At 42.9% G+C, this 25,189-nt stretch overlaps 2 long non-coding RNA genes across 2 annotated transcripts; one reads left to right on the top strand and one right to left on the bottom strand.

Annotated features, from left to right (window-relative positions):
* Positions 1-279: 279 nt before the first annotated feature.
* LOC149980057 (uncharacterized) lies at positions 280-8,631 on the bottom strand. Its single transcript, XR_016483794.1, has 3 exons — positions 8,108-8,631; positions 6,172-6,245; positions 280-560 (listed from the first exon to the last, which is right to left on the bottom strand). It is a non-coding gene; the product is annotated as an uncharacterized LOC149980057 (long non-coding RNA).
* Positions 6,603-8,774, top strand: LOC149980056 (uncharacterized). The gene is made up of 2 exons (XR_016483797.1): positions 6,603-7,006; positions 8,522-8,774. It is a non-coding gene; the product is annotated as an uncharacterized LOC149980056 (long non-coding RNA).
* Positions 8,775-25,189: the final 16,415 nt, after the last annotated feature.

Genomic DNA, 25,189 nt, shown 5'->3' with positions numbered 1-25,189 from the left:
TGTTGTCTCTCTTTTCGTGATGTGTGTTTTGTCTTATATATATATATATATATATATATATATATATATATATATATATATATATATATATATATATATATATATATATATATTGTTTTTAAATCCCAGCCCCCAGCCTTTTGCCTTTTTATAGGTCGTCATTGAAAAATAAGAATTTGTTCTTTAACTGACTAGTTAAATAAAGGTTAAATAAAATAAACATTTAAAAACTCACATTATTATGTGTTTATACTGTGAACAGAATGAGTGCATTAGTGCTTCTTTCTTTGAAACATTTTATTTTATACGTTCAATACATGACAGTCACCAACAAAAAGCATATAACAAATGTTCTGTAAGGCTACATACCACATGATCTAAATTGTATATAGGTCATAGAGTACACAACTGAGGCTGACTTAAAATACAGTGCATTAGGAAAGATACCTCATAATGACAAAAGCAAAAACAGGCCCTTTGCTATGAGACAGAACGTTTAGCTCAGGTGCATCCTGTTTCCATTGATTGGGAGATGTTTCTACAACTTGATTGGAGTCCACCTGTGGTAAATTCAATTGATTGGACATGATGAGAGGAACTGCAGAGAAGGAATGGGAGAAACTCCCCAAATACAGGTGTGCCAAGCTTATAGCGTCATATCCAAGAAGACTTGAGGCTATAATCGCTGCCAAAGGTGCTTCAATAAAGTACAGAGTAAAGGGTCTGAATACTTATGTAAATGTTATATCTAAGATTTGTATTTTTAACACATTTTCAATCATTTCTGAAAACCTGTTTCTGCTTGTCACCTTGCCTTGCATATAATACTAGTTTTTCAAGAAAATATATATACAAAGCAACACACTGTACCACACATTTAAATATGACCAATCATGCATATCATTTGAGTATAAGCATGTACAAACATAAACTATGTTTGACGTCATGCGTGTCTATTTGGGGTATATTTAGAGACAGTTTTTGTGTTTGGAAGTATGTTATGTTCAGTGTGTTGCTATGTGTGTGATGCACTTTAGTGAAATAGATGTTTTGTACAATGGGTGCCAGTCCTGAACATATGGTGAAACAGTAGAGAGCCTGCCAAGGAGAGTCATCAGTCTATCCTTGCTGCTGTGACGCCCGCCTCACACACACACACACACACACACACACACACACACACACACACACACACACACACACACACACACACACACACACACACACACACACACACACACACACACACACTAAGACTCACATAACCCAATAGTACACACACGCACACACACAACATTTTGACTCACAGCACAATGCACATTCTCACGGAATATAAACCGGCAGACAATCAGGGACAGACTGTAGTATATTATACATCTTCAATGGGTACTACCAGTTGCCAGGGTTGGCAGCGATAAATAGTGCAGTCGAGCTGCGCTCCTCAGTCACATCTCTCTGGCATTTTGCGAGGGGAGTGTATGATGATGTTGCACCTTAGAGTGTGAGGGGTTTAGAGTAGACAGAACCACTGACAGTATTGTGGTGAAACACATATTATGTAGGATCTTAAATTGAACCAGTTTGCTACCGAAGGAAGTGAATCCTGCAACAACAGGAAATGTTAATTATTATATTCTAAATGGCATATATGTGGATAAAAAAAATATACAAATGTCTAGAGGTTGATACATTTTTTGTAAGGGAAAATCACGTCTGAAATTTCTAATTGGAAATGGTGGGCAGAGGGCATGTCAGTGGGGAGTTCGGCAGGGTGGTTGGCAGGGGCAGAAGACTGAGGGCAGGGGAGGACAGGGAGCGGCATTGTGGGTAATAATGGCAGCGGATGCGGAATTGTATCGCCAACTCTAATACTGAGGGCAGGGGAAGACAGGGAGCCTGAGAGGCAGTGCCCAGCACCACGTATAGGTAAGGGGTAATGGCACCAACTGAGGCATGGCGTCGCCAATTCCAATACTGCTGATTCGGAGCCAGAATAGGTTAACCTGTCTTTTTCTGCATGGGGCACCTGAGTGTCAAGCTTTGAGCACCACAGTCAGCGGGACGGGAGGGAGCCCTGTGTCTGTCCGTTACCTTCGATTGGGCCAGGGCAGGCAGGCAGGCTGGCAGGGCGGGTAAAGCAACGTCAGCCCCCAGAAGACAGGGCTGTGTCCCGAATGCCACCATATTCCCTATATAGGGCACTTATTTTGGCCCATAAGGTACTGGCTGTGGTAGGGTGCCCTTTGGCACACAGACAAGGAGGGGAAGGCGGCACTGGCAGAACAATTGAGCTAGCTGAGCTGCCAGGCAGAAAGAGAGAGATCAGAGCTGCAACATTACTGCAGTGATAAGGGGGAGGGGGAGTAGAAGGTGGCTTGACAGACGTGTCTTCTCACTCACTCACTCACTCAGTGGTGGTGGTGTAGCTGTAGCTAGCTAACTATCAAGTGAAATGGACTGAAACGGAGCTTTGTATTTATCTTAATATCCGACTGTGAGAGCCAATCATTCCTAGATGCATTTTTCTGATTTGGAAGACTTGTTGAACTGTGCTTCTACATGAAATGGCATGCTGTTGTGTTGCAGACAAGAGAGGTAGAGCTAGATTCACAGTCACACAGAGGAGCCAAAGCGAATAATTTATTTTACATATAAGTGACCCCGGGAATCAAACCTACAATCATTGTATTGCAAGTGCCATGCTCCACCAACAAGCCATACAGCACCACACTACCACCCAGAGAAAAGACCAGTAAGATCGTTTCAGGTTCCTTCACATTGAGTATCAGTGGGCACTATACTGAGATCGTGCCACACATACTAGACCACATGGGGAGCGTGAAGAAACTAGGACACATGAGGACACACACACACAGACAAAAATAGACAAACCCGGGAGTGAGAGGCAGTCGATGTTAGAGACATGCAGGTTTGTTGAAGTTGAGGCTTTTTTCTCATAAAACGACAAGTGGAAAAGGGGAAATGTTCTTTATTGAGACTGTTACAATGAGAATAGGTCACGTTATTATCCAGAGGTTTCAACAATTCATACATTAAATTTGCCCTCACTGTTACCGATATTTGATGTCATAATACTAATATAACCATATAGTCGTTTAGGGGTGGGGGGGTGGGGGTGGGGGGGTGGCGCAGTGCTCGTAGACACTGGTTGATTGGTAGCGCTGGCTTTTATGGATGGGCAGCCATTTTAGAAACGCTGCAAATATCTGTCAGAGACTAGGACTAGGGTCTGGGGGGGGGCATCAATTGGGTATACCTTAGCTCAATATCAACAATTTAAAATAGATTACTCAAATCATTCCAATCACGATTAAAAGGCAAATGCAGTTTAGTGGTATCAGCGGACTGACTTTAGGACCATGAAGACGCCTGAGAGCAGAAGCGCATCGACGCAGCTGCAGGGAATAGTGCGAGGTAAAGATGGCTGTAGTAGTTGGCTTTGGCTAGTTAGTTGCTGTTTGATTTGACATTAAAATAAACTAGAGTTTTAATCCCGGTGCTGTGCTAGTGCGTAGCAGCTAATTCTTGTATGATGAGTTTGTAGAATGTTAAGTCACCTATTGACTGACCTGAATGAAGCTACGGCAACAAGGTGATAATGGCTGGAGTCAATTTTGCTTGTTTTTGCTGTACTCCAAATTCCGTTTTAGAGGTTTCAAATGGTGTAGAAATGCAGTATATGAGCGTCAATTTGGGAAAATTCGGCATCCCACGATACATTAATCAGACACTACTCTACCACATCCTACTACACACACACACACACACACACACACAGACACACAGCTCCTTATCAAGCAACACAACAACAGTATCGTGGGACAAGCACACACAACTGGAACGCTAAATATCTCATGCTTTCTCCCGACGCACACTATTTCTGTCTATGGTTTACTGACACAAACACGCCATCTTACACACCCAGTAACATACAGAGTACTTCACTGAAGCAACCATTTGATGACACACAATAACAGGATGTTATTTCAAACCAAAGGTGGTTGGCATGGTGGTTGGTATGGAACCACCTTACAGTAAGACATAACTTACTGTGGATTTTTTTTACGATTTATGTTAAATATAATAAAAGGAAAAGGATCCAATTTAAGGGACAGTTCCACCTTCAAAAGAACACACTCCATCGCTGTTTTTATCAAGTTCAGCATCCAGTCTACACAATGTGATTAAATCACACCATGAAGAACACTAAAGAAAATCACAGCTCTGATTTTCACTTACTCACTCACACGGCATACTCTAGAGAATACAAGTACAACATAAACATCTGCCCCGACTGAGCCCTATATATCACAGTCATAGCCAAGGCCACTCAGCAGAGAAATCACAGACAGACACACACACACACACACACACACACACACAGTGAATTTGAGCTCCGAGGTTGGCTGACGAAGGTTTCTATGAGGTCAAACACAGGTGTACCGAGCAGTCAGGACCACGCTCTCACCAGTACTTTGTGCTGCTCTCAAACTGAGGCCACAGGCCCATAGTATTGATCAATTGATGGAGGGGGATGAGAGAAAGTGCGGGAGAGAGGGAGGGTGGCTAGGACAAGCGGACAAGCGGATATCGTTGCGCTGTGGTGTAAGTCTCTTCCCTGGTTTTTGTGGAAAATGTGTAAACATGTTAGCATGTCTGTCACCCCACCCATAGCACAGCCCCATCCCGCTGCTCCTTCCTTCTCTCTTTCCCGCCATCCCTCCATCCCTCTATCCCTCCATCCCGGTCAGTCACATGTCCCTCAGGCCTACATTCCACTGTGCTACAGTAAGCTACTTCCCCAACCCTGTGCTTCTTTCTCTCTTCCTTTCCTCCCTACTCCTCTCCTCCCTCTATCTCTCCTACAGACTGAACATTACCTCAATATATTAACTATGTCTAACAATTCCCTCATTCTCTGCCTCTCCCTTTATTTCTCAGATGAGGCGAGCATTTCTCCTCCTCCTGCCTGTGAGGAAAAAAAAGCAATCTCTCTCTTTCTGTCACTAGCATGGTGTCTATTCTCTACCGCCAGCCCCAAAAAACGCATTTATTTTCAGAAAACGTCATTTTCCGGAGATGTGTGAGAGCACCCCTCGCAGCTCCCGAGAACCCAACCCGTGCACATCACAGGAAAAAGTCACAAGTTAGGGTCTCAGGGATTGAGAGAGGTACAGATTCGGTAAGGCTCGTCTATCCAAGCAAGGAGAGAAAGATAAGGCATCAGCACGTTGCTTTAACTGAAACACACACAGACAATGTCCCTCTAACTGTCCCCCTAGCTTTGTGCTGGAGTACAGAAGACTATCACTGTCTCACTGTGTCAGTGTTGTGGCATACAACAAGTGCAACCTTCAGTCAGGGCACACACACAACACACACGGCACCATGCCCCCATATATCTGTCACACATTGTAATACATAGACACACAAACGCACGCACGAAATACACAAATGTAGCACATAGAAATATACACAAATCCACAAATGCACACATTCAAAGAGTACGGGCACACACACAAGTGTGACCACACACATACAGCACACACGCGCACACACGAGTTCGAGCACACAGTCTCACCACTGCAGTGACCAGTCTCATGCCCAGACAAACACACATCAATCTGTAACAGTGTCCAAAATAAAGCTTAAGCTCCAGGCTGTGACAGCCATAATATTACAACGCCAATCTTTGATCTCCATCACAGCCATCAGCAATTAAGGGAGCTTCTACAAATTGAAAAATTCAACGATGCCACACACATACAGCACATGCGTGAGTGGGCACACACACACACACACAATGGGAGCCAGGCCAGAAAGGCTGCGGCAGACTGCTAGCGCCATCACACCTAAAACGGATCGCCAGGATTCAGAGGCCATGAAAGCCAATCTCCATTACCAACAGTAAATAACTTTCCTTCATATGAGAGCTCTGTGACCCATATTTTACCTTACACATAGCAGACCTCAGATATATAGACAGGCAGCATCTGCCGGGAACATGACTATCCGCTATAGTGACATTACACAGAGCTAATGGTAGACCTAGTACAGTAAAGGCAGCATCTCGGATAAGGGCTGTCTGTCAGGAGGTGTAGGAGGGAGATGGGAGAGAGGAAGAAAGGAAGAGAGGGAACTCAAACTCACCCTTCTAGTCATGGTTGCTGAGGCTGCCGCAGTCTGAGCTGTGTCTGAGCGAGAGACAGAATGAGAGCAAGAGACTGAGGGGTAAAAGGTGGAGAAAGACAGAGAAGTGAGAAAGACAAAGGAGAGAGAAGGGAAGAGGAAAGAGAAACAAAAAAGAGAGCGATATCTTAGTCAGTGGACATTGTTGCAGCAGCGGGGTGATCCTGCGGGCTATCGTAGCGTGTGAGACTGCTCCAGTCACACTGCTGTCTGGACGTCTGCTGCTCAGACATGCAAGACTCCACCATGTGGAGAAAGAGAGAGAGGGCGAGAGGGCGCGAGAGAGAGAGGGCGAGAGAGAGAGGGCAAGAGAGAGAGAGAGAGAGAGAGAGAGAGAGAGAGAGAGAGAGAGAGAGAGAGAGAGAGAGAGAGAGAGAGAGAGAGAGAGAGAGAGAGAGAATTTCAGAGATAGAGACAGAGAGAAAAGGAGACAGAATGAGCGAGAGAACGAGTGAGAGAGCGAACGAGAAAAAGGGAGATAGGGTGAAGAAGTAGAGGAAGCAACAGGCAGAGTCAGAGAGTGACATTGAAAATGTGAGAGAAAGAATAGGGATCATTCTAAAAAGAGCTTATGTGATGAGAGAGACAAGAATGGGAATCAGAGAGGAGGCACATGCCAGCGTGGGGAAAAAAAGGAACAAGCCTTGAGAGAAACAAATTGAGCAGGAGATCAATAGGCCTGTGGGACTAAGTGCTGACTGTCAAGAAAGAGAGAGAAGTGAGAGGAGCGAGAAAGAAAGAGACAAGGCCATGACGTGATGAGGCCAGCATACCTGACATCTGCCAGAGTAACAAGGTGCACATACTAAATACTTACCAAACATGCGCACACACACATTTGCACTGTAAACCCGTTACCCTTTCTCTCCCCTTCTCCCGTTGTGTCCTAATCTTGCACATGTGAACCACTGCCTCGTGTCCAGTGGCCCAGAGAGAAAACAAGCGGAAGCCTGCCATGTCATCTGATCCAAGTGACAGACAGACAGACAGGCGGTGAACATAAAAGTAAATAAAACAAAGACAAAATGGAATAATAGGAAAGAATGCGTCAACCAACGCCTGTTGCTAGAAGGCTAGTCCCTCTACCCTCTACCCACGCTCCTCTCTGCGGCTAGCTCCTCTCCACGGCTAGCTCCTCTCCATGGCTAGCTCCTCTACATTGCTGGCTCCTCTCTGCGGCTAGCTCCTCTCCGCGGCTGGCTCACTCTGCTCTGCTGGGGCACATTAACCCATGTTCTCTTTTCTCTCTCTCTCCCTCTCTTTTTATCTGTCTGCCTATCTGGCTTTCTCTTTCTCTCTGTATCTCTTTCTTTCTCTTTCTCTCCCTCTTCTTCTGTCTCCCTTTCTCTCATCTCGTTTTCTTTCTCTCTGTCTCTCATTTCGTTTTCTTTCTCTCTGTCTCTCATTTCATTTTCTTTCTCTCTGTCTCTCATTTAGTTTCTTTCTCTTTCCCTCCTTCTCTCCCTCTAGCTGTCTCAGAATGGCAGTCTACTGAGTGAGTCTCCAGGGCAGAAGAAAGTTAACTCTGTGCCTTGCCTTCCCTCCCTGTCTGCCTGCTCTGCCTGCCCACTCCTGTGCCTGCTTGTCTGCGCTCCTTGCCTGTCCGCCCTGCCTATCTGCCCTCCATGCCCTCCATACCTGTCTTCCCTCCCTGCCCTACTCCTCCCTTTTAGAGAGAGCATCCGACAGCAGCAACAGGACAGGGCTGGACAGAGAAATAAATATAATCCATTCATTTCCTCCCACAGCTGAAATCAGTTAGACCCAGAGGCCCACTAACAGAGAGGGAGGAGAGACACACAGACAGAGAAAGAGAGAAGGAAGGTGAGAGCGCGGAAGAGGGACGAAGGAAGGGAATGAGAGAGGGACAGAGAACGACAATCGCTTCTCGCCTTACAATGTCCCGTTTTCATGCTCCTTTTCTGTCCAAATAAAAAAAATCTGAATCCGTTTCTGGTCAGCATGTCTCCCATTCCCTCTTAGCGCTGTTCCTGTCTCTCGATCCCTCTCTGTGCAACTGGATAATACAGAGTGTGTTTCATGAAGGAAGGGAGGGAACTAGAAAGAGAATAGGGAGAGAGGGAGGGAGCACGGGAGAGAGGGAGGGAGCAAGAGAGAGAGAAAAGGGAGAGAGGGAGGGAGTGAGCAAGAGCAGGCAAGGGAACGGAGTGAATGAGTTCATGCAGACTCAGAGAAAGAGAGAGTGAGAGAGAGAGAGGCAAAGAAAGATATAAACTATTTTATGTGATGTGCCTGTCTAAATATCTTATCAACATGAGCTTAGGACCGGTAAATGTTTTAATTTAAACAGGAGATGAAAAGAGAGAGACGGAGAGAGGAAAGAGAGAAATGCAGCGACAGGGACTGCCGAGGGACGAAATGCAGAGGGCACAAATCAATGACAGCAGAATCAACGTCCACATTCTCTCTCTCTCTCTCTTACACTACCTTGTTACTTCTCTTATTTTCCAATGAATGTATCAATATAATATCCATAAGAAAAAGCTAATAATGGAAACAGTTATAGCATAGTTACATGATAGTGTCTAGCCTAGACATGAGGTGACAGGTGAATACTTGTTTTTCTTATCATATACTCACTTTATCTCACATTCTCGTGCAGATATATCTGCAATTCATTGGGTAGAGCCTAGCTGTGTCCACCCTTAGAGATAACAATTCCTATGTGCTTTCATACTAAGCAATCAGTCCAATCCTATGTGTTACCATACTAAGCCAATCCTTCACTGTGTCACAGACAGACATCACATGCTCTGTGTGCTCATCATCACATCACATGCAGCTGCAGGAGTCCACAGTTGGTCTGGTGCTCAAATCATTTTTGTATTGCAGAGAGAGAATCCCTTTATTTTTCTTTCTCTAACCACCCCTTATCACTGTCACCTTGAGCAACTCTCATCCATCAGCCCGCACAAGCACACACACACACACAACCAGCTAATATTAGATGCTCCACACCACAGCAGCCACAGTATATTGACAGCCATTTACTAACACCCAGAAAGGGTAAGTGAGAGTGTGAGAGACAGGGAAACATGCAAACACTAACAAGCAAACACACACACAATAAGAGACACACACGCACACTCACTGACAAAATATGTTGTCATATTCCCTCCTGTTTTTTGAGCACCGAGGGAGACGATCGTAAATTGTCTCCCGCTAAGTCAGCGGGGTTAATGTACATTCCTACCTCCCCCTCATTGTACACCCCCCTTCCCCTCCCCCGTATAGGAGCCGTGAACTTTTCACCTCTCCCCTCAGTCTCCCCCTCCCCCAACCGGTGGCCTTGGGACAGAGAACAAAGAGTTCGAGCGGAAACCCTCTCTCATCGACACACCACTCCTCACACCACCCCGGCACACAACTTCATACCACTACCACCTCGAACCAACATGGGGCGTCCTCTGGTTCACTTTGGCCTGGCTGCCTGCTGCCCTGGGGAATGGGAGGGAGACCATAGAGAATGATAGAGGCCTCTTAAGGCAATTTTTGTATGGGCAGAGCCATTGAGGGATTCCACCATGCCTCCGCCATGTTAAAGTAGTCAACAGGGTGGGGATTTGTCTCAATGGTAGTCTCAATGGCGCTGCCCAGGCTGTCACAAATGCTGTAATGGCACAAATATATAGATGAGTCTGATATCTATCTCTATAAAGTTATTAGGTTGGGTGGACCAGACGAGCCTAACAAGGCCAGTCCAAGCTAATGGAGTACGAAACAGAACTGTGAGATTCAGAGCAGTTGGGTCCGATGGGTTTTTTAAAACTTTGCTCTGGTCTGTGCTCTGCATTCGCTTAGCAAAGCAGTATCAACCTTGGTGTCAGTGTATCACAAGGTGCTTATGTTTCCACAGTGCAAGTCAATTGACTTATGGCAAGAACGTATCAAATGTGGCATCAAACAGAGATATTGCTCAGTGAAAATGAACCCCTCACCTACTTAGAATTGCACTCCAGTATGTGTCACTGAACTCACAGTAAGGACATGTCTAGAAGAGTCACATTCCCACTCAGGAGATAACAGAGCTATTGTTAGATAGATGACACTAACATATTATGACATCTGAAGAGTAAACCTATAAACATCAAAAATTGGAATCCCAACAAATATAGACTGAACTTGTTGAACCTTCCTGCATTTTGCAATAAACCTCACCTCATTATAGAAACAAGTTGGTGTAGTGGTAGAGATGACAGAACTGAATATTGGTCGCTTTCTGCTCGACAAGGCAAATGGGAAATGGTAGGTTAAGCCTTCAGAAATTATGGTAGTGTTCATATTCATAACAATTATTTAATGTACAGTTTGCATTATTCAATGAGTTGAGTGAGTTTGGAGGTCTGTCTGTGGTCCTGTGTGAGTCAGTTGATAAGAACGATATGCTAGCAATCCCAGGATTGCACATTCAATTCACACTGGGGCCACAAGAGCTTGGGACTGTAAGGTTCTATCTGCAAAAATATGATTTGTGTTGCCCAGCAACAGCCCCAAAACATCACTGCTCTAGAGGAGATCTGCATGGAGGAATGGGCCAAAATACCAGCAACAGTGTGTGAAAACCTTGTGAAGACTTACAGAAAACGTTTGACCTCTGTCATTGCCAACAAAGGGTACATAACAAAGTATTCAGATAAACTTTTGTATTGACCAAATACTTATTTTCCACCATAATTTGCAAATAAATTCATTAAAATTCCTACAATGTGATTTTCTGGATTTTTTCTTCTCATTTTGTCTGTCATAGTTGAAGTGTACCTATGATGAAAATGACAGAACTCTCTCATCTTTTTAAGTAGGAGAACTTGCACAATTGGTGGCTGACTAAATACTTTTTTGCCCCACTGTATAGCCTCTCTACTGTTATTATTCACTGTCTTTTTACGGTTGTTTTTTTCCCCTTACTTATCGACTGTTCACTTGATACCTATTTTTTACTTAAAAATGGCACTGTTGGTTAGGGCCTGTAAGTAAGAATGTCACTGTGAGGTCTACACCTGTTGTTTTCGGCGCACGTGACGAATAAACTTCTATTTGAATTGAAATGTTGACAAATGCTGATAGAATCTTATAGTCCCAAGCACTCTGTCACATAGAGTAGGCCAGAAGGCTAAACTGAAAAAACCTTAACTGCAACTTAAGCCCACATTAAACTTAAAATGTACCAAATAAAATGATGGCGGACCTGCAAGTACTTCTGTGCAAGGGCGTTCATTTACATAGTGATTCCGAAAGAAACCAGTACTGCCACAAAAGTATACATTATGGGGACAGCTAAACAGTGCAGTCCCATTATTAACAACTCAACGAAAAGGCCCCCTTGAATTGAGAGTCTCCTTTTGTAGGGGGAAGCCCATCCATTAGGAACATACCAAACATACAAATCAAGCCATTACAAACATCAAAGCATAAATGTTCCACTCAAGCTAAACATTTTATGAATTATCTTCATTGTACCTTTGCAATCGGTTTAGCATAATTGAATATAGCACAATATATAACACATTTTTTATAACCCCACCACTAGTGACATGGTGTCTTCCAATCTGCCCATACACATGAACGCGCAATTCTGGACAGGCACTACAAAGCCAACACGATTGCCGTAGCTCGGGTCCTTATTCCAGCATACCCGGAAGCTACAGAGATGGAGAGAATGGAACAGAAACACACAAAGCGCTCATCCAAAACATTGATAAGTACAATAAACGCCGCTTAAATTAAACATGAAAGCGCGTGTGTGTGTGTATTCTCTATACCATAACAAACTATAACTGAAGGGAGGTAAGAATGTGTGTAATGCATAAACTGAGATCGCTAGGTTAACGTGTGAGTCGACCCACATTGCTAACGGAGCTGAAAACGGAGCAGGAAGGGAGAGATTGTGTGTGTGGGTGTGTTTTATTTTACCAAAGGCTGCCCGCAGCCAGTGACTGACACGCTGGTGTCGTAGTAGGGGTTACAGACATAAATATGAGTCACCTGTTCAGCAAGGCATTTGGGAAATGATAGGTTAAGCCTAAAGAAGTTGATGTTCTTAGTCATCAAATATGATTTAATGTGCAGTCTACATTATTCAATCAGTTGAGTGAGTTTGTAGGTCTGTTGTGGCCCTGTGAGTCGGTAAGAACGTTATACTGGCAATCCCAAGGTTGCTTGTTCGATTCCCACTGGGGCCACGAGTGATGCCCAAAGTTAAGGATCTAAATGCAAAAATATGATTCTGAGAATTTACTTTAAAAACATGAACTCACATTGGTTTGAATGGTGTCAGCAATTTTTATCTTGTATTATTTTGAACTTAACACGAATTTTGGTATTTAGAGTACTATATAGGTAAAGATATTTGAACATAACAAGGCTAACTACATTTGCATATAGAACCTTATAGTCCCAAGCTCTTTATACATTAATATTAAGTAGGATTATATTGTTCTCTGTGGTATACAGTAATGAAAGTTGTCTGGAGGTTTTGATCCAAGCATGCAGCAGAGTCTTTACCGCACAGCTGTGAAGCGAGGGACCATGATGTAATTTTGGTAAAGAGGTGAAGGAAGAATTGAATCTGAACTTTGTACATAATTGGCTACAGATCGTTGTGTTCTTCCCCCAGCTGCCTGCGGCCCTACTGTTCTCTACTCTATGGTTTTCCCCTAGTGGAATCTCTTTCATTACCACGTCCCTCCCACAAGCCTCGCTGCTCACTCCGTGGCGTGTTCATACATGTGCTAGTCTTAGTCTCCTGTCGTCCTCTCTTTTACTGTACTCTCTCACGCTCTTTTTTTCTGTTTTAAAAAGTATGATATCTCACACCCACTCAAACACAACAGAAATCAAAACAAGATAGTTTAATGTTAATTATTAGTTCATTTCCAAGCTGTATTGGGAATAGAGGATACATCTGTTAGTCTTTGGCGGGTGTCCTTAAACTGACAAGTCAAATTTCATTAAAATATTGAGTGATTGCGCAACAGCTCAATCATAATGTCATATTGAAATGGAATTGTAAATACTGTATAGATTGACATATGATAACAATAAACCCTGATCTAACAGTGTACATAATCTGAAAAAAATCACGGAATGCAATTTATGACTGAAACACATGAATACTAATACCCACGTTGACAGCAGTTTTTCATTGTTTTTTTTCTAGCAGTTTCCAGCAGATGATGATTGGCGTTTCCTCAGGGAAAGCTAGGAGGCTGTACAGTTATCTCCTGTGATGTCACTGAACTATACAACCTACTACCTCAACCTGTGGGAACACTGCCTGCATGGGGGGGGGGCAGAAAAAAACTTGTACCTTATTATACATTTGGGGGTGAGGGGTACAGGGGTGGGGGGGGGGGGGGGCAGCAGTTTAGAATATGGCTGGGTAGATGGTGTGAGGTTGATATGAGTACAGTTGGAGTTTGAGCTGGATATGGCTGGGGGTGTTAGCTGTGGTGAGTAGGGCAGGAGACTTGGTTTTTGAGATGAGATTTGGGATATGGCTGTGGTGGGGGGTAGCAAAAAGGGGTAAAGTGAGGATTAGGAATATGACAGGCTTGGGAATAGGGATGGAAAATCTCATGCAGGAGACCAATAGAGGTATGGCACTTGTACAATAAGGTTGTCCTAAGGGTGGGGCTCCACTGGATGTTATCCTTTAACCATTTAACCTTTCACCTCAAGTACCTCTCTCCCCACCCTGCCCCAGCCCTGCCTCTCCATAAGGTTATCACATATCGTCCTGATATGGTATTCCAATACCTTTTCTACAGCCTACCTGTACTGTATACTCCTAGGTCAGAGAGGGGTGTTGTGATGGCCACACAGACACATACCTATAGACACGAGCTTGTGCGACCAGTCACCACAAGTTCGGATCTACGGGTTTGTGGCAGCTGGCAAGTTCTCTTCGGGGACTAAACAAGATGAGGAATAGTCTTGTCTAAACTAGGAAACATGTTAATGATAACGTTATCATTTATAATCCATTTTTGGGAGTCCTGTGTCTGACAGAGGACAATAAGGAAACATAGAATACCAGAATGCCTCCTAAAGGTCATGCGTTATCATTTGAGAAAATGTCTCCTGTATAGTTTACAACTGTCTCCTGTATAGTTCTATACTCTCTATATCCACTCATCTGCTGGACATCTAGGTAGTGAAAACCCACTGTAAGACACAGTCTTCGCGCACACATGGCGCTTCATGACACAAAACAACGAAACACAACACGACATGACACAACGCAATATCAAAACATGACACAATCAATTGTCAGTAATAGAAAATGAAAGAATACCTCACTAACAAAAGAGCAATACAAATTCTGTCAACATTGTTTAGGAATGTACACTTCCCCCAAACATGTAAGCCCCCATGCCATCTTTGTAAGTTTTAAATCATCACTGTATGACTAAATCACTGTGTGTTTATTTCATGAAAATAACTCCAAATATATGTTTTATTTCCCTGAGCCTCCTTTGGCCCTTGAAATGATAATGTGGGTGTTAGGAAACTAATGTTAAGATATTTGTCTGATCATGTAGGTGTTAAGGTATTTACGTACACAGCCCTGATTGGCTGATAGGATGGTCTAGAGACCACCCTTTTACACAGGTGAACAGTCATTGGTCTATTATAAGTAGATCACATCACCTCATGATGGGGGCCAAAACTTTTCATCCCACCTGAACAGGTTGAATTCAAGGATTTTTCTTCCGACAAGCTCATACACAAAAAGTGTATTATCATACTTTTTACAATTTCAGATTTTTATTTAGACCTCAGTGTGGAAATCTAATCTAAAACAAATACAGGAAATCACGTATTTAAATGCAATGCCCCTTTAAAATCTCATGGTAATTCCTCATTAATTTCTTGTCATTTGTTTGCACTTCGGCTCCAAAAAATGTACTTCAGTGAAGGACAGTTGTTAGAATCATTCATACACAAATTGAAATGATATTATTTAAAAAAAAATATTTATTTAACTAGGTAAGAAATGTAGGAAAGCGCATGGAAACCTTGCCTGAATACAGGTTCAGACTAATATGATTGTGGTGTTTGACAATAAGATAATGGACCCATCCTTGAGTGTATAATGAGGTATCAAACTTTTGTCCTGAAAAAAATATATTAAAGCAAGATTTTATATTCTTTATCAAATGTAACCTTCAATAACAAGCCGAGGTTGATACACTGCACTACTATTCTGTTTGACAACTGAAGGAGACCTTCCAAATCTGTCCGTCTGAAATGTATTTTATACCACTTATCAGTTGTGAAAAGATTGAAGATCTCCTGTAATATGGCACAGCGAAGTGGACAAGACACATGACTGTCATATGCGCTTGACGTTGTATAACCCTTATAAGTGACACGTATACTTTTGCCTCTCAATATCAAAATCTGAAAGGGAGGAGAGAGAATAGTACGTTGGTTATTACAATGCCTTATTGCATTTTCATGTTAGCGTATATTCATTATTTTCAAGAGGTAGCCAGGAAAGATCATTCAAGTGTCCACCATTAGTATCCGGGACAGACAATTAATATTTCATTTCAGATATGTCTGCCCATCTTCCTGATTTCTGAATTGTAATATAAAAATTGACCTGTACAGACTTTGCAAATAATATCTGTTACCACTTAAATGTCAGGGTGTGAGTACATTTGTTGAAGAAATACTGCAATGCAGAATTGCAACAAAAAAACTAGTGAAAATGGATTTAAATCTGGCCATAGCTCTTATATAAAGACAATTTAATAACTGCTGTAGAGAAAGTCACCCCAGGGGATAGTGCAGAAGGTATAATTAAACAATGAATAAGACAACAGTCAAATGAAAGGTCACATGAATTAACAGTAAATCAATGAACTCAATGAGTTCTGCTGAGCCACCTTGTCACTCTAATCCCTACAGAAACACAGCACACCTCTTGATTAAGGTGTGTAACAGAAATGATAGACCGTGTGACATTCAACTACAAATTGAAAAGGTCATTCAATTGTCATAGCGAACTGTAAATCACAACAAAACATGGCTCTGAAAGATATTTTTGATTTGAAAATGCAATGTTTCGTTTATGTACTTCACTACACTATCTTTCAGAACGATCACTGTCAAATATTTTTCACAAGCTGAGGGTGAATATACACACGAGGGAGAGATTTAATTAGCTTTATTTATGTTACCGTACTTATCTCCGAGAAATATAGGAATTCACAATCACCGTTAAAAACAATATAGGTACTATAGGGTAAGGTCAGTTGAACATGAGAGAATGAGAGGTACAGAATCATAGGTCAAGTTTCGCACTTATCACGACATACCAAGACCAAGAGAGAAATGAATTGAGAAATGAATAGAAAAATACAGAAATAAGAAAAGAGAAATGCCAACGTACTGGTGTGGTAGTGGGTAGCCAATGGTGTGGGCTGGAGCCAACATGGTGTGGGAACCAAAGAGCTGGTCAGTCCTCGTCTCCTCGCCTGGCATCAAAATGGAGTCAGGCTTGGTGGACAGAGTAGGCCGGCTCTTTCAGTGAAAATACAGCAGGGACCTGGAACAACACACACATTAATTGTTACAACCACATTGTGAAAAGAGCAAAGAGTCTGTCTGACCCCCTTAAACCAGACACACACACACACATACACACACCCAGACACACACACACACACACATACAACACACAGTCACAAACACATCCCAACGTTAGTATACCCAAAAAAAAGAGTTCAGAAACTACTAGCGAAAAAAGCCCAATAATAGCAGCATTGTTAAAAAAAAAGAGAATATCGGCAAATCACCGGCTGAAATTGAAGCAAAGATACTGTCCCCCTCTTTCTTTCTTCTTTCTTTCACCCTCCTGTCTCGCTGTCCTATCCCCAATAACAGGGGTACAAAACCCAAACCCCCAAGATGGAGTTTGAAAAAATCTACGGCGAGCTAGAGACGGCGTAAGGTTGAATGCAGACGGTGAGATGTGGTCGAGGAGGAGCTGTTGTAGCTGCTCAGGGCTGGCTACAGAGAAAGTGGAATTTGTGACCATGCAAAGGAAAGGGTGGTGTTTTCTTTTTTTTTTGGCGCTGCTTCATTTTGCCTGTTGTTTTTTTTTATCCCAGCAGGGTCCTTGGCTGCGGTTCTGACTCTCCTTAGCTGTGCCAAAACGTTGGACGTTTCCTTTTGTTTTAAACTCCCTTGAATTGAATCGAACAAGGGGATGACAAAAAGATATCGCCTCGAACAGGCAGGGGAAAAATTGACCCATAAATGTTCAAAGCAGAGCGAAAGTTAGAGAGGAAAAGAGGAGGGAAAGAAAGAGAGACAGAGAGAGGAAAAAGCGAGTGTGAGAAAGTACAAGATCAAAAATAATAGAAGCTTAACAGAAGATTGAGGAGAGAAAAAAAATAGACATTTCGAAGGAAAAGTGAATACTGAAAAGGACTGCTTTTCGCACCGGACTTTTCTCTGCAAACATGTCTCCCATCTCTCCCCAAACGCGAGCGAGCCAGCTGCCTAGTGAGTCTCCTCACCTCTCCTCCGCCCTCTCCATAACAGAGCAGCCCTCGCCTCAGCCCCAGCCTTTCCAATCTACGCCACGTAGTGAGAGACATAGAGAGAGAGAGCAGCCACTTTTCTCTCCCCTTTCCAAAATGGCTGAGGGCCGGGGCCGGAGAGGGAGACTAGCGCTTGTCACGAGAGGGCTGTCTCACCCCTTCTCACCCTGCTGCAACAGAGCAACTCTCTCTCTTAGTCTCCTTCCTCTCACACACCCTTTGTCCCATTCACTCACTGTCAGGCCAGAGAAATGGCGCACAGTTGTGTCGTCACCCCGTAGGAAGAAGCCTTGGTCAGCCTGGACCAGCCTGCCATGCAGGGAGGATGCTGCTAGTAGTGCCAGTAGTGCCTGGCTGTATGATGATGCTCGAGTCTGGCAAAATATTATCTGCCTATCTGGCACGCGGTCTGGCAGTTCCATCTAGCTAATCTCCTCCTGATGCAGTGATATGTATTTTCTGGCTGTCTGGTTTTGTGTCTCTCTGTCTGAATTGAATGACCCATATCTTTAACCTTTTCAATACTATTCAGGATATGAAAATCACAGAGATTTTGGATCCAGAGGGAGTCATTTCAGTGTCGCACGTGCTAACACCTCATTTCCTCCCGATGTTTAGGGGGATATATTTACCAAGCTGGTACACATTTTCAACACACGACATTGACACAACATTATATTTTTATTTTTTATTAATAATATTTTTGCTTTCTCTCTGTTTTGGTTTGGCAGTAAATTTGTAGCTGCATGAAAACATGACAATTGCAGACTAGTAGGCTAGGTTATTGTTCATCCACATTTTGGACATTTATCAATTATAAATGGTCCAGCATTTTAAATGACTACCTCAAGACCTTAAAAATCCCATCTGTGTACTGCTGTCAGCCAACCCATTTCAGTCTATTGGAAGGTATCTTTATATGTCTGAATGTAGTAACAAAAATGTTCTGCCAAAGACCCTTGCCTTGACAACTATTTTGCTTTGATGGAATTATTCCAAATTAAATGTGCTCCATTCCTTACAATGAATAGGCCTGAATTTAAATAATATTTAATGGCAAAATGTATGTACCCTACCATACACAAACATTATTTTGAACAGTACGCATGTGGCCTGGTCTAAAATAATAACATTAAAATGAATAGGAAAATAAAATATATTTTTGTACATACACATACCCCTCCCCCTTCCATCCCACCAACACGTGAAATAACCTATTTTAAAGCAGTGTCAGGGAGAAGCTGTGTAAATAATAATGGGAACTCTCTCTGTCTCCCAGTCTGCCTGAGTCTGCTGTCTGAGCCCTGCCAAGGGTCTGCTGTCTCCTCTCTTCCACAGCCACAGCCTCAGCCTCACAGCCACCACTTGAATCTCAATGAACACATTTGACTTTCAGGACACACATTGCCAAGTCCCCTGGCTGGCTGTCGCAGTGCCTAGACTAAGTCCCAAATGATACCCCATCCCCCAAAGGGCCCTGGTCAACAGTAGTGCACTATATAGGGTGACATTTTGGAAGCCTAGTCTACGTGGAGAACTAAGGCCTCCTCTGGAGCAGCCGGGGGAACAAAGAAGAAGGCAGATGAGGCAGACATGGGCACAACCCCAGACTAAGGCCCCATACAGCACCCCCTAGAACGTGCCAGAACCCCCAGAGGACAAAGGCCAACACCCTTCTGGGGAGAGGGGTGAGGAAGCAAGGGAGAGAGGGTGACAGACATACATGGTAGGCATAACCCCAGACACCACTGAACCCCAAGAACCCCAGAGAACCACCCAGAACCCACAGCGAACAAAGACTTAACACCCACCAGGACCCAGCCAATGTCAATCAGTAAGGGAGAGAAAGAGAGAGAAGTAGAAAAGACAGGCCAGAGACCCAAAAGATCATAATCACTAGAAGCAATGTAATATACTGTAATATATTGTCATATATTGTACAATATACGAAATACCAGTGCTAACATGATCATGTAAAAATTGGACAGCAATAGTCCAAAATCCTTTACAACTTATGCTAACTGTCAATGGGAAACCAGAGTGACTTACAGGAGCAATTAAGGTTAAGGCCTTGCTCAAGGGCACATCAACATATTCTTCACCCAGTCAGCTCGGTGATTCGAACCAGTGACCATTTGGTTACTGGCCCAATGCTTTTAACTACTGCTGCACAGATGTAATGTAAGAGCAGGTAATGTACAGTGTAATGTGGAGCAATTATGCTGTTTCTTTAAAGCAGTCTTGCGTTCCTCTTACAGTTTTGTGCCCCAACTGGCATCCTATTCTCTATATAGTGCATTACTTTGGACTGATGTGTGCAGAGAGGTTTATCTTTGTCTTCCAACATGTCTCTCTGGGCTCTGAACTCTTTGTTCTTTCCGGTAACTGATGAATCATGTCCACTGAGGCCCAGAGAGTGAACACACTGGTTAAAACCACATAATAGAAAACAACAGCGTCACAAAGACAGACAGACGCACGAAGACTAACGAACCATCACTCAAACAGGGAGAGGACAGTCATAAAAATATATTTTAGATAACGATATAACCACAACATCCAGAGATTCCAGAATTGAGAAAAAAATAAAACATTGTGAAACTATGACCAAAAAGTTAAGAATAGCTGGTCATGAGATGGCAAAGCTGTTAACTAGCTAGCTGCCTACTTAACAACCAAATGACACGCAACATCTGTTTGTAGCGAAGCTAACATCCAGTCCTAGAAATCATGCTTGATTCTCTAACTCTTGTTCTGTTTCTTTCTTTTACCCCTCCCTCATGCCCTCTCTAGCTTCTTCCGTTGCTTGCCATATTATCCAAAAGTCTAGCGCTCTTAACAGAAAAGTGATGAAAGAAGACAGACAGACAAAGGAGGAGAGGACAGTAGAAAGTCAGTAAAGGGATAACACAGCTGCTCAACAACTTTGTTCCCTAATAGCCTCATCTCATCTTCTCTCTCTTTGCATGGTGATCTCATCTATTGCCTCTCCTACAGACAGACACTATAGGCATTGTTGCCTATAGCTGAGATACCATCTTGGAGCACTGTACTCGATGTAGCGAAGACTGGGTTGATTTCATTTTGGGAGTACTACAAGGATAATGTTGCGTCTCCTTTAAGTTGGTGGCAGCTCAGTTGTCAATAGTTTTAGTGTTTCAAAGCACTTCATTTTAATAGTGGCTATGACTGGAGACTGGGATAGAGAAGTCAACTTACTAAAGGACCTGACTGAGATCAGGTGTTTCAGTTTAGACCAAATTAAAGATGTAAAGGCTTATGTGTTTGATACGGACCTTAAAACCTGTTAAAGTCCGAACGGTTGTTTTGGGCCCTGTACTGGGCCCAGCAAGTTTTGTAAGGTACACCCTAAAAAAATGTTGGGTCAGAAAATAGGAAGTGATATACACTGAACAAAAATAAAAATGCAACAATTTCAAAGATTTTACTGAGTTACAGTTCATATAAGGAAATCAGTTAATTGAAATAAGTTTATTAGGCCCTGATCTATGGATTTCACATGACTGGGAATACAGATACGCATCTGTTTGTCACAGATACACTACATGACTAAAAGTATGTGAACACCTGCTCAATGAACATCTCATTCCAAAATCATGGGAATTAATATGGAGTTGGTCCCCCCCTTTCCTGCTATAACAGCCTCCACTCTTCTGGGAAGGCTTTCCACTAGATGTTGAAACATTGCTCCGGGGAATTGCTTTCATTCAGCCACAAGAGCATTAGTTAGGTCGGGCACTGATGTTGGACGATTAGATCTGGCTCGCAGTTGGCGTTCCAATTAATCTCAAAGGTGTTCGATGGGGTTGATGTCGGGGCTCTGTGCAGGCCAGTCATGTTCTTCCACACCAATCTCAACAAACCATTTCTAAATGGACCTCGCTTGTGCACAGGGGTATTGTCATGGTGAAACAGGCAAGGGCCTTCCCCAAACTGTTGCTACAAAGTTGGAAGCACAGACTAATCTAGAATGTATGTATGCTGTATGTAGCATTAATATTTCCCTTCAATGGAACTTAAGGGCCTAACCCAAACCATGAAAACAGCCCAAGACCATTATTCCTCCTCCACCAAACATTACAGTTGGCACTATGCATTTGGGCAGGTAGAGTTCTCCTGGCATTTGCCAAACCCAGATTCTTCCTTCAGACTGCCAGATGGGGAAGCTTGATTCATCACTTCAGAGAACGCATTTCCACTGCACCAGAGTCCAATGGCAGTAAGCTTTACACCGCTCCAGCCGACACTTGGCAATGCGCATGTTGATCTTAGACTTGTGTGTGGCTGCTCGACCATGGAAATCCATTTCATGAAGCTCCCGACGGACAGTTTGGAACTCTGTAGTGAGTGTTGCAACCGAGGACAGAATATTTCAGCACTTGGCTGTTCCGTTCAGTGAATTTGTGTGGCCTGCCACTTCTCGGCTGAGCCGTCGTTGCTCCTAGATGTTTCCACTTCAAAATAACAGCACTTACAGTTGACCGGGGCAGCTCTAGCAGGGCATAAATTTGACAAACTGATTTGTTGGAAAGGTGGCATCCTATGAAGGTGCCACATTGAAAGCCACTGAGCTCATCAATAAGGCCATTCTACTGCCAGTGTTTGTCTATGGAGATTGCATGGCTGTGTGCTCGATTTTCTACACCTTTATAAATGAGAACTTGTTCTCAACTTGCCTACCTGGTTAAATAAAGGTTCAATTAAATAAAATAAAATCTCCTTCGCATAGAGTTGATCAGGCTGTTTTTTGTGGAATGTTGTCCCACTCTTCTTCAATGGCTGTGCGAAGTTAGTGGATATTGGCGGGAACTGGAACACTGTTGTACATGTCGATCCAGAGCATCCCAAACTTGCTCAATGGGGGACATGTCTGGTGAGTATGCAGGCCATGGAAGAACTGGGAAATTTTCATCTTTCAGAAATTGTTTACAGATCCTTACAACATGGGGCTGTGCATTATCATACTGAAACATGAGGTGATGGAGGCGGAGGAATAGCACGACAATGGGCCTCAGGATCTCGTCATGGTATCTCTGTGGATTGAAATTGCCATCGATAAAATGCAACTGTGTTTGAAGTCTATAGCTTATGCCTGCCCATACCATAACCCCAACGCCACAATGGGACAGCCTTTTCACCACGTTGACATCAGCAAACCGCTCACCCACACAACGCCATACACGACCCTGTCTGACATCTGCCCGGGATAGTTAAAACCGTGATTCACCATATTTCTTTTGATGCCCGGGAAGCTGGTGTTTGGAGGATATATTGCCACTCGAAATATCAATATCAACATATTCAAATAGTGATTGACATATTTTCATAAACGTTTTTTATTCATTTATTTGTACTATTTCTTCCTTCCAGAAGATATGGTCCCGACACAAATGCTACCCAAGCCGGCTGGTCATTCAGTATTTTTGTTCTGTATCTATGGACGCGACCAGTTGTGGAAGAAGTACACGATTGTCATACTTGAGTAAAAGTAAAGATACCTAAATAGAAAATTATTCAAGTAAAACTGAAAGTCACCCAGTAACATACTACTTCAGTAAAAGTCTAAAAGTATTTGGTCTTAAATATACTTAAATATCAAAAGTACATGTAATTGCTAAAATATAGTATTGAAAGTAAAAGTATAAATCATTTAAATTTCCCTATATTAAGCAAACCAGACTGCACCATTTTCTTGTTGTTTTATTCATGGATTGCCGGGGGCACACTCCAACACATCATTTACAAACTAAACATTTGTGCTTAGTGAGTCCGCCAGCTCAGAGGCAATAGGGATGACCACAACCCAGTCGTTCTGACTAAATGCTCCAACTATGGCTAACTTACAGTCACGTCAAAAAGTGCAACCAAGAATAACAGCAAGGTAGCTGTATTTGCATTGGTTTCTGCTGTTTTCTAGTGACATTTATTTTGATCCATGACAATGAGCTAATGAGGCTCGATTTCACCTGGCATGTAAAATGTGCTCACTCGTCAGGACACTGTTGTTTAGAGGAGCTAGCCAACAACACAGCTAACACAATCACTTCAAACTGAAGCTGGAAAGACTGCAAATGATCCATAAAAATTATGCCAGCTGATTCATGATTTCGACTGGCTGTGAAACGCAGCCTGCCTGCCTGCTTGTCTGGTCCCGACTCCAGACACATTCATTACTATGGGACAGCTGGAGATCGAATTTCAATATTGAAACAATGTTGTAAATGTTGGAGAGACAGACAGCAAGGTTTATACAAATCTCAGCTGTTGAAAACTAAATGTTAGTCTAAAAAAAAAGTGAGAAAATGTCTTGATGCTTTTTATAGTGGAGATTAAGTTTATATAGTGCCTGGCTGGGCTGATGAGACAGTGGATTGCGCAGTCAGATGGAACAGAGTTAAACAGACATTTTAACGTCATAGATTTAGCCAGTGGCAACTTGTGGAATAGACACCGGCTGGAATGCGGTTTTAACCAATCAGCAATCAGGACTAGACCCACCCGTTGAAGGTGAAGGTGGCTTATGGTAGAGAAAGGAACTTACAATTATCTGATGACAGCTCTGTTGGACATTCCTGCAGTCAGCATGCCAATTGCACAAAACCTTAAAACTTGAGACATCTGCGGCATTGTAATGTGCGACAAAAATGTGCACCTGTGTAATGATCATGCTGTTTAATGAGCTTCTTGATATGTCACACCTGTCAGGTGGATGGATTCTCTTGGCAAAGGAGAAATCATTAACAGGGATGTAAACAAATTTGTGCACACAACTTGAGATAAATAAGCTCTTTGTGCGTATGAACCATTTCTGGGATCTTTTATTTCAGCTCATGAAACATTGGACCAACAATTAACATGTTGTTTTTATATTTTTATTCAGTGAATCATTTGAAAGCTATAGCCCTTGTCTTTTTGGAAATGTCAATACGAATCTTCTGTAGTAGTCACATTGAGCCAGGGGTGAGAGAGGAAGAGAGGGAGATCTAAAGGTTGTAAGAAAGGGGGACCTAATTACTATATTAATCTGTTTGTAATTTCTATTCATCTACAGGAACTGGTGCCTTGGTGTTAATCACCCTGAAAACAATGCCGCTGCTCCAGCCAAGAATACAGCAATATTAACACATCATATCTCACATGACAGGCAGACAGGGAGAGGAGAGAGAGAGAGGGGAGATAGAGAATGAGAGAAGAGAGAAAGAGAAGGAGCGTGTGTGAGAGAGACAGAGAGAGAGAGAGAGAGAGAGACAGACAGACAGACATATGGCGAGCAAGAGAAAGTGAGAGAGTGTGAGAGAAAGATAGATGCAGAGGGAGAGAAGAAGATAGAGATAGCCTGCCTATGAAGCTGTGAGGGGAGCGCCAAGCCCCGACGAAGAAAT

The sequence above is a fragment of the Oncorhynchus mykiss genome, chromosome 10 (genome assembly GCF_057628025.1).
Source record: "Oncorhynchus mykiss isolate SJ-2025 chromosome 10, ASM5762802v1, whole genome shotgun sequence".
Taxonomy (NCBI): domain Eukaryota; kingdom Metazoa; phylum Chordata; class Actinopteri; order Salmoniformes; family Salmonidae; genus Oncorhynchus; species Oncorhynchus mykiss.
Note: the sequence above shows the minus strand (reverse complement) of the source record. Positions and strands in the feature narration are given on the sequence as shown.